The sequence below is a fragment of the Lampetra planeri genome, chromosome 15, assembly GCF_965212315.1.
Source record: "Lampetra planeri chromosome 15, kcLamPlan1.2.h2, whole genome shotgun sequence".
Lineage (NCBI taxonomy): Eukaryota > Metazoa > Chordata > Hyperoartia > Petromyzontiformes > Petromyzontidae > Lampetra > Lampetra planeri.
The window spans coordinates 3233627-3244187 of NC_136121.1; positions in this window are offsets into that span (position 1 = coordinate 3233627).

The following is a 10561-nucleotide window of genomic DNA, read 5'->3' on the forward strand; positions in this document are numbered from 1 at the left end:
AAACATAATAAAATAATTCTCACGACGTTTCGGCCACAACGCAAGCAGCCGTCCTCAGGTGAAACCAGGTCTTTCTAGGCGACAGCGTCTGAATGAAACAGCACACGTGCTTGGAGCGTATATTTAAGCTGGGTTGGAAGAGGGGAAAGGGCGACTTGACAAAATAATTTGCATATCAAGAGGAATTTAGCATATTTATGGGAAATGCAGGTATGTGATTAGTACTACTTATGTCCGTGCATTATGCAGGATTAGCAGCATCCAAGGGAGGAGATATGGGAAATGCAGGTATGTGAATTAGTGCTACTTTGCCCGTGCATTATGCAGGATTAGCAGCATCACAGGGAGGGGATAGGGGTAGCATTAATAAAGGGAAGGAGTGTTAATAGTATGTAGCTGCAGTAACTAAAACCACCACGTAAACAACTAAAGTATAAACTACATAGTATCATCAGTATACTAAATATACTCTACAATAAGTTGAGTCACTAACAGTAAGTAATACATCACAATTATACGTCGCAAAAAATATAATATGCTTCCATCTAAACTTTATTATCTTACATCACACGAGTCTACACCGTACTATATACTGCCATAGACAAACCCAACATTAAATTACATACTATATTGCTATAAACCTTATACATTGTAATATTACACTATGTATTATTCTACCCACCCTAATGTATATCACACTGCTTTATATTCACTATTCAATTACGATACTATATATTACTTTGTACATTGTATTAAGCATATACATTTTATACTATTTATTATTATACACTGTACCATTGTTAGTAACTCAGAAAAACCAATGAACTAATGGATATTAATACATTGTACATTCGGAGGTGCGACATTGGAGAAATAAAACAAAAGACACTCGTCTTCTTGGTTCTTTCGGTAAAGTCACGTAGAATGGAAATAATAAAATAATAAAAATAAAACATAATAAAATAATTCTCACGACGTTTCGGCCACAACGCAAGCAGCCGTCCTCAGGTGGAGAGCATGTCTGTCGAGAAGACAGACCTGCTCTATTTTATTATTTTATTATTTCCATTCTACGTGACTTTACCGAAAGAACCAAGAAGATTAATCCCTGCAGTCACGAAAGCTTTAAATCGAAAAAGACACTCGTATTTCTGTTAAAAAAGAGAATGTTTAATTAACTTTTGCATTGGCCAATGGCTGGCTGCTCATGATAGTGTAATAACCCTAATGAGCCATTTAAATGTATTCAAATGGCTTATCAAAAAAACACATGTCATATATCAATTCATAATTTATACTGCAGTTTAACCCTCAATGCTTGAAATGCCATAAATACAAGAATAGCGTTAAATAATTACACAGCTGGACAGCTCTTGTTTGTTGTACTCCACCGGTTCTGTAAATAGCCAGATAAAACCTGGTTGCAATTACCATGCCAACACATTATTGTTTGTTAATTGGCTGGCGTGTAATATTGAAAGGCATATGATTAGCGTTGTATAATGTGTTCATGCCAGAGTTGACGTAATTAAATCAGAAGTAATGTGGCCCAAATAATTGCTGTGTATAATACGAGACTGCACCTTCACGTCTCTGTGCACGTGTGTGTGTAACATTACGGCAGGAGTAATCAAATTAATAATCCTTTACATGAAACCTTTATACAAGGGGAATAAAACCCTGCATTGTCTCTTTATTAATTTGACTTTAAAGCCATAATTGAATCAAAAGCGTCGCGCCCCCAATATTGCATTGACATGAATCCAAATTTAAATCACATCTATATTAAAAAAATACTCAGCCGACTTCAAACAAAAAAAATCTGCAAACCAACAATTCAATGAGCACAGCAAATTTGCTACTTACAATTCAAAATAACATAATTTAAGTTAATGGAAACAATAAGCTTTATTTTTTTAGAAGAAACACCAAAGGCATGCTTCTAAGCTGTTATTCTTAAACATGTACTAATGCCATCATAATGCAGTGATTATTCTTTGGGTCTTTCGGTAAAGCCACGTATCTGAGGTGGGCCAGAGTGTTTTTTCTGGAAAAAGGATCATCGAGATGAGCTGTGCTCATCTCCCGTTTACGCCCCTGAGCGAGTGATTTAAATTCCACATTTAAATGGTGGGGACGAGTCTATCCAAAGGATGACCACTGTTGACTTTTGCCACTAAATTTTAGTTCGAATGTTATCGCCTCCAGGGGAATGATGGGCTGAGTCAACCCCCAGTCAGGATTTGAACTCGCAACCTTCCAATAGTGAGCCTCTTACTCTACTCTTCAGCCACCTGGCTTGCGAGCCTAATGTAATTGAAATTTAAAAAGTCATTTCGGAAATAGAGGAGACCACGCTGGGCAAGACGGAGAGTGTGGCGCGGTCGCCACGAGGTGGGAGACGTCGACACCGACAGCCATCGGTGTCAGACGAAGAGAGCTAACGGGGCAGTGAGAGGCTAGCTGTGAAAGGGGCAGCAGTGACGCTAGATAGCGGGGCAGCGGTGTGGCTGCAAGGATTGCCTGACGGGGCAGCAGTGAGACTGCATATTGGAGCAGCAAGAAGACTGCACAACGGAGCAGCCGACGGCTGTGGAGAGGTCGTCGAGCGGGATGCGGGCCTGAGCGAGACGCCGTGGTACGGAGATTCTACGAAGCCAATAAAGGACAACGGAGATCGACATCTGAGAGAGAGTCCTTTATTACACATGTTTAAGAATGACAGCACAGAAGCCTGTCTTTGGTGTTTCTTCTCTAAAAATTAAGCTTATTTTTTTTGTTAACTACAATTATGTTATTTTGCCATCTTTTTCCACCTCCATGGTGAATTTGATGGCTAGGTGTATGGAATTGATGTGGTTGAGGAATTGGTTCAGAGCTGGTAGGACATGTGGCCAGATGACGAACGTGTCTACCCTATTAACATAACTGTATCTGCTTGTTTAACAGGACGCTTGGGCTACGCCCATTTAAACCCTTTAAAACAGCTTGCCTTTAGTGGCTTCCCCCCTTTTTTCCACCTAATGACGGGCGCTTGTGTTGCGATCAAAATGTCGTAGTTTTTTGTTTATTTTATTTTTATTTTAACCTATCTACGTAACTTTACCGAAAACAATAACAGATTGTTTATCATTAAAATTTAAAATAAGTATGAATTCAGTTTTATATATTACTATGACATGTAATATTGGGGTAGAGTGGTTATACAGTGGTAATCATGGAATGTGGAGCCCTTCATCCAGCAGTGGGTTATCATTTAAATTATTACTAGTTATATTAATTTTATATTGTCAAACAGAATCAGAATGTTTATGAAGACTTGAGAAATCTGATGAGCAATGGAGATCTTTTTCACAGATTTCTAGTAGAGGCAGGTCAGCTTGTTACATCAACAACAAAAAATTCAATAAAGAGTAATACAATAAAGAGTAAGATTAAGAAAAAGTTAAGCAAGTTACAAAAAATGTAAATAAATACATTTAAATAAAGCATGGAATTACACATTGCACTAGTACATACATTTTAAATGTAAGCTTGGGCAAGGCAGCAACACAACAAGAGCACACTATAATGTACAGCCCCTCGACCACATTGCGCCTTAAAATAAAAATATATATACACGGGTAAAGTTCGTAGTTTGAAATCACAGCTGCAAACGTAGCTGCATCTGGCACTAACATTCTGCTCATGGATATTTTTTTCGAAGGAAGATGTTTTTTACGAGGCTAAAAGAGGAAACGATGTTGTTCCAAAACATATGTGGTTCTGCGACGGCATAGAGCCCTGCATGTGGTAGGGTAAATCGTGGGAAACGCCCACCTCTTCCGAGACGTCAGGCCAGTGGGGAAGAGTAGGCCAACTACCCTCTAGAGGGGCTCTCTATAGTTCCTTCTAGCTGAGACCTTGAGCACGAAATCGAAGTACTGTACTGCCCCTTTATTCGTTATACATTTAAAAATTAATGGCCCTGTAATTGTTTCAAAATGCATATCTATAGAGCAGTCCATCATACACATTGGGTGCAAATTCAGTATCATTTTGGAGTTTGTTCTATGCAGCAAAATAAAATAAAAACTGACTCAACAATGGAAAGTATAACTTTAACTCAAGGTTTTCCGTTGGAACTGCTTTGAACAGGCAGAGACTTTGACTGTTTGACGTAAATGTGCATTAAAATGTTTAAAGGCTCTCATAATTAGTTTTACTCGCTCATTGGCAACATATTAATGCGTGGTTGATTAACTGCGACACGCACATCTCGTTTAAACAGATGTCCATCTCCCTCTGAGGACGCATTTATCTTGAAAATTATTCATTTCAGAGGACTCTGGAGGGTGCCAAAACGTATTCACCTGTGGTGGGATTTCAGAAAGTTCACGGAACGGTTAACATCCCTTCTGTTATGAAAGCGTGTCATGGGATCTATAACGTCCACAAGGTAGACAGGATCGTGGATTAACATCTAATTTTTTAGACGTACCTCCTACAGCACAACACTCCTGAACACCTTGCAGAGACATCTGTTAAATTTTATATAAAAATTATGATGTTCGTGTGCTGAACTATCTGTGCCACTTACAATTATCTAATATTCCCTTCATTGCCACTTACTTAAGTACGCATAAAACCTGACGTGTTCTTAATAATGAGGACCAATCAGATCAGACTACTGATTTGTATCATGATAATAGTACTCTAGAAGAGGCAACAGATAAAAGTAGAAAACTGAATCACCTGCTCACACCACTGCTTCGAGAAGGGCCTCCACTGCAGGGAGCTTTAGAGAGACCCTCCAAATGGTATTTGGCCTACTCTTCCACACTGGCTAGACATCTTGGAAGAGGAGGTAGTCCCCACATTGTATTCCACCAAACACGACTTGCCGATTAACTAACTATGGTGTACTCATTTATAATGCAAGGTGGACAGAGGCTACAGGGAGATTTAAGAAACTTTCCCGGTGTTTGAACTGCTGCGGTGGAAGAATGCATCAAACCGGATTACAAATCCAGTGTGATAACCATTACATTACAGCAGCTTCAATGTTATACTGTACCGATACAAATGTTATGCATTTTAGTGAAGGTATGTGCCGTGATTTTAGCGTTCTCATTATAAATGTCAACGCTGCACTCCCACTAGTGCTACTGTAAATTAAACTACTGATAGATACAAATTAAACATTCACTTCGAATTCAAAGACTGAATACTTAATTGGTTCATAAAGATCACTCATTTACTTATTCACATCATTGGAGTTTGAGATCAAATTTCAATCCCTCTCAAAACTAGTGTGCATCTGAATATCAAGAGTTATGAGCACAACATGGTCTGTGTTTGGTGAAGTCTTCCATCACATCTGCCAAACCCTACTGCCAATTTCATTGCATGGATATTACTCCAAGTCATGAAAAGCTAAATGCAGGCGATAAAACTGTGATATGACAACCTGAAATGTGCACAGCATAGACTGCCACGTGGAAGGAACAAAGACAGCTATGAAGGCTAACTTTCCACATTCCTCTCACTACTTTTCGATATCTCACCTTGACACATTGTCTTCGTTTGGCTATTCGAAAATGGATATTTATACCAAAAGCTTAGCTATCTTAACCATACAATTGGCGCAGGAAATGAGTGGTGATGCATGGCTCTTACGCACACTGGTCTGGAAGGTATTTTCCCTTTGTGTTCGCTTTTAAACAATGTCAGTCAGTTTCTCCATGTTCGACCGAGCAATGGAGGAGTGATACTGCTTCCTGATGGCCAGAGACTGGTGGGATACATTCCACGTCACTATTTATGGATAGCATCGACATCATGGGATCTCCTTTGCCAGTACCAAAATATATATGCTCACCCCGAGCTCTCATTACTCTGATAGTGCATTGTCTTTGGGTTGTACGTATTTTGGCGTCCTCTGGTCTAACCACGTTTGAGACGAGGCTCAAAAGAAAGCTGTCTCTGGTGTGGACCAATCAGTTTCAAGGACAATGTCTATATTATCAGAGTATGTTTTTTGTTTGCATTCTTACCACAAGCATTGTGGTTAATGCAGACATGATTCCCTGTAAAAGGTTTCAGGTTGATGTTTTAACATATTAACACCTGTTTTGTTGCCAGAAAAAAGAGCAAAAACCTATGATGATATTTTGGTACTGGCATAGGAGATCCCATGATGAATCTAATACTAGTTAATAAGCCTGTCTTCTCCATACAAAAGTTTTAAATAAATATAATAATTAACCTGATGTGATTTTTTTTTCACGTGTAATAAAACAGGTTGACGACAAGCAACTGTGTCTCTGTCTCTTTATTTCTTCGTTATTTGGACAGCTCGCATTCCGCTCTCTCAGTCGTTCTGCAGCACATCGTGTGAGCTGGCATCCCACTACCGCGCCGCCTCTCGCTCTCACTTTCCCGCTCCCGCGCACCGCTGGCAGACGGCGCACTGGGAGCCGTCTCCGTGTCGCCACGTGGCCGATGGCTCACAGAGACCCGCGACGTGGCCCAGCTTCCAGCTTCCACCAACTGACCACGAGCCGCTTCCGGCTCCCCCTTATATCCTCTTCCCACGTCACCCAGACTCCGCCCTTCGCCACACCCCTTAAGAACTTTCCAGATAATACCAGCCCCTAACGCTCGCGGGCTCCGCCCTTAAACCCTGCCCCCGATGGTTCGTGGCGCCTGGTTGGCTTAAGGGCTGGGGCGGCGAAACCCAGCATACGCTCGCATTACACATGTACAATTAGACCACTAACAACTCCAAAAAAATCATATTTTTTGCCAAAAAACTAAAATCATTGACGACTTGATTCATATTTAAAGACGTACCCATCGGAAACCGCTCAATATATAGTTTTCGTTCTTTTTTTTATCAGAAAGAACAAAACATTATTAACGTCATACTCTATGAGGGTAAGCCCCTACCTTTTATCGTTTTCGAATTATTCAGATTTGAACACCATAACGTGCATTTTTTTTTCGTTCAAAACAGTTTGAATCAGAAATATCTGAAAAACAATCAAAGATAGAACAATGGTGCTCGCTGTAATTGTATTTGCTGTTTAATAACTCTATCAAAGGAAAAAAACGCAATCTTACATTTTGAAGGGTTTCTGAATGACACCACGCACAAACATGTTTATGGGGCACTTAAAATCGCGATATTGGGGCCTTAAAATAAAAAAATCTCGAATTTCAGATATGTCCTGTTGTGTATGCTGTAAATGCTACCAATGTAGCAAATGTCAACTTTCTACCTTGATGGGGAGTACCCTAAATAGAAGTCTACATGTGCAATGAAACAATATAGGCTTAATAATTAGAAAGCCAAAATTGTAATATGAAGCCACCTTGATGGAGTGTTTTCTCATTTGTCTATTGTCGGGGGCCACACGTCAGGAGCCGCACTGAATGCCATGAGGGGCCGCTAGTGGCCCGAGGGCCTTGCAATGAAGAACACTGCCTAAGGACAACAACTGCTGGCTTCACACACCTTGGCCAATTTCTATGTATAGCCCTTTAGTAAAATACTGGTGGATGAGGGTCTTCTCGGTCGTTGAGGTTATATGACCATACCTCACCACCCCCGTTCAGAATGGTATGGTGAATGTGGGGAGTGTAGACACGAAAGTTTGACCTTTTATGCACTGCCCTCTGATAGCCTCAACATAGCTGCCGCAGCCATTTGACAACGTTCCGAGGGCTATTCAGGTTCAGCTCTGATTGGCTTCTGAGATGCGACGAGACTGGGTGCATTACAGGTGATTTTGGTGCCGGGCCACACGATGGTACTCTTTTGTAAATGTTTCAGTATTAATTAGAATTCACCTGCTCGTGTTCAGTGTAATCAGCAATCGTATTGTGTCGTTGCAAGTGCAACACAAGATTGCATGTTCTTCTCCGCAATGTTGTTTCCCTCTTATTTTGTAAAGTACTCTATACGGAACATGTAAATGCATAAATGTAAATGCAATTAGTGCCAGTTATGTGACAACTACGCACTCTGATCTGCAACTTAGTAGCAATTTTGCAGTGGTAGACTTGGAAATTAAGTCGCCTATCCAGACACAAACGAAGAGTTAGTGAGCATAGGCCTAAAAGCACGAAACGCAAAGCAGCCAGCAATAAACAGCACAATTACCGTTTTAATAGATAAAAGGTGAGCAAGTATATGAAGGATTCTGAAAAGAGACAATGGGAGGGAATTCCAAAATGGAGCAGTGCGAGGGAAGAAGCAGAAAGAGAAGTGAGAACTTGAAGTGTGGTGGTGGTGAGTGTGTGGGTGATTGGGTGGATGAACTGGTGGTTGAGTGGGTGAGTGTGTGTGTGTTGTGACCTGCAGTGTTATGGTTGAGTGAGCGGGTGATTGAGTGGATGTGTGGTAGTTGAGCGGTGGTTGAGTGAGTGTATGAGTGTGACTTGTTGTGACCTGAAGTGTGGTGGTTAAACACGGTGTTCAACCAATGAGTCAAATTCACAGGAAGAGCAACCATGGTAGTCGAGGAAAGAAGAGTGATAAGGAGGAAACGGACCACTGGAGTGAATCAGTGTAAACTGGATCCTCAATCACCCTATCAAGTGATTCAAGTGATTGAGAATTTTGCTATCATTACACACAAAGTGCTCTTGTCAAAGACTGTAAATCACCACGGGTACTCCGTCATCCTTGCAATGACTTTTGGCTCACCACACGACACACCACATCGCGTGCTATCAGATACGCTTATGTGGCCATCTGGAACGTTCTGCCTTCTGTTATTATGGAGCCACTGGAGCTATGCAATTTAAAATGAAGATTGAAAACTCATTTATTAAAAACAGTTTTTTCGTGTGTTTAGTTTGTTGTCCTTCCCCCGCACCTCCGATTAGCACAGTTGGCTATGGACGGTGGGAAAGTACAATTAGATAGGAACTGGGTGCTCCATCCACCAGAGATTATGAGATATCACAACAACATTCCAATTTCGACCTATTTTGCGCGTTGTATAGTAGTAGTAGAAATAATTATTTGGATTTAGTGCAGAATCAGGAGTTAAAGAGAACTTGGCACAGAAAAGAAAACCAAGCTTCTCCGATACCTCCGTAGCGAGAATAGAAATAGGCATTCCATGATTTATCAGTGGGATGTAAAATATGACCAATGGTAATAATTATGTCCTTGTGAGAGAATCCAAAATCCATACATGTGTGATATAGTGCCGAGCGTGATATATATAGCAATCACTTCTTCCAAATACCTTCATACGTATTAGCCAAACAAGGGGAAGTCCATGGGATGATGGGGTTGATCGGCCATCACAGGGAGTGGGTGAGGGGGTGCGGAGGTGAATGATTTAACCACATGATCGGATTGGACATTCTGGTGGCTCTCGCAAATGAATCGACGCCCCCTTTGCACTTATACCTCTATCTGCCTTTGAAATCCCAAGATGAGCCCCCCCTCCGGCATATCAGCACGCCCGAGTGTCGCTTAAGTAATACGAAGATGGATTGTGACACCGCCTGGGATGGCCTTTCTTGTGCTGGGCGCACATTGGATCGTCACCGCCGATTGTAATAACATTTACATATATATAAACAAAACAAAATTATTATATGGAGTGCCTCCCCCCAACTATATAAAACAATATTGCTTTTCCATTATAAATAACAAGACTGGCACATTGCAGAATCCACTTTGCAAATTTTTGTTTTGGTTATTTTTTGCTGTTGTTGTAGCTGTTAGTTTCTTGCTGGCGGTCTCATTTTTGTATATATGTATGTATTTATCTATCTCACAGCATGGCAGTGTGGCAAAGCAACCCAACTTTTCTATGAGGCCATGGATCCAATCCCAAGTGGGGCTGATGTAGCCCATCGTCCGTGCTGTGTTGCTGAAATGAGTACCATTTTGCAGTAAGCCAATACGGCAGTGGTTGTCCCAAAGGGAGAGAGAAAGAGAGTGGTTCCCATCATGAAATGTGGACTCCTCATGACTGGCATAAGGCCATCAATGGAGATGAGCACTGCACAATACTCCCTCGACGATTACAATTGAGTGAGGACATTGCCTATAAATTAATTATTTTTACCAGACACTTTGTTTTTTTTTGGTATATAATACCGTAGATAGTTCCAGATAAAAAATGATGAAAAAATAACAATAAAAAAATTACACAATGACATAATTTAGCCAGACAGAATGTGTCTGAGCCAAATGAAGAATGTGCGATTTGTGATGTACTTTGTCACAATGGCATTGAATGTGCTTAATAAATATTATGACTGTGATGCTGTATACAATTTAATGATGGATTATCAAAGTTTTACACTGAATTCTAGGGACAAATAATTTGCATACACTCTCGGTATAATCTTCTTCATACCATTACCTTGTGGGCCACTAGCTTAAATAGAATAAGTTACATCATGGGACCTCCTTTGCCAGTAACAAAATATGAGAATAGATTTTCCCCTTTTTTCTGGCAACAAACAGGTGTTGAGATGTTAAAACACCAAACTGAAACCTTTTACGAGAAATCATGGCTGCATTAACCATAATACTTGCCAGAAAAAA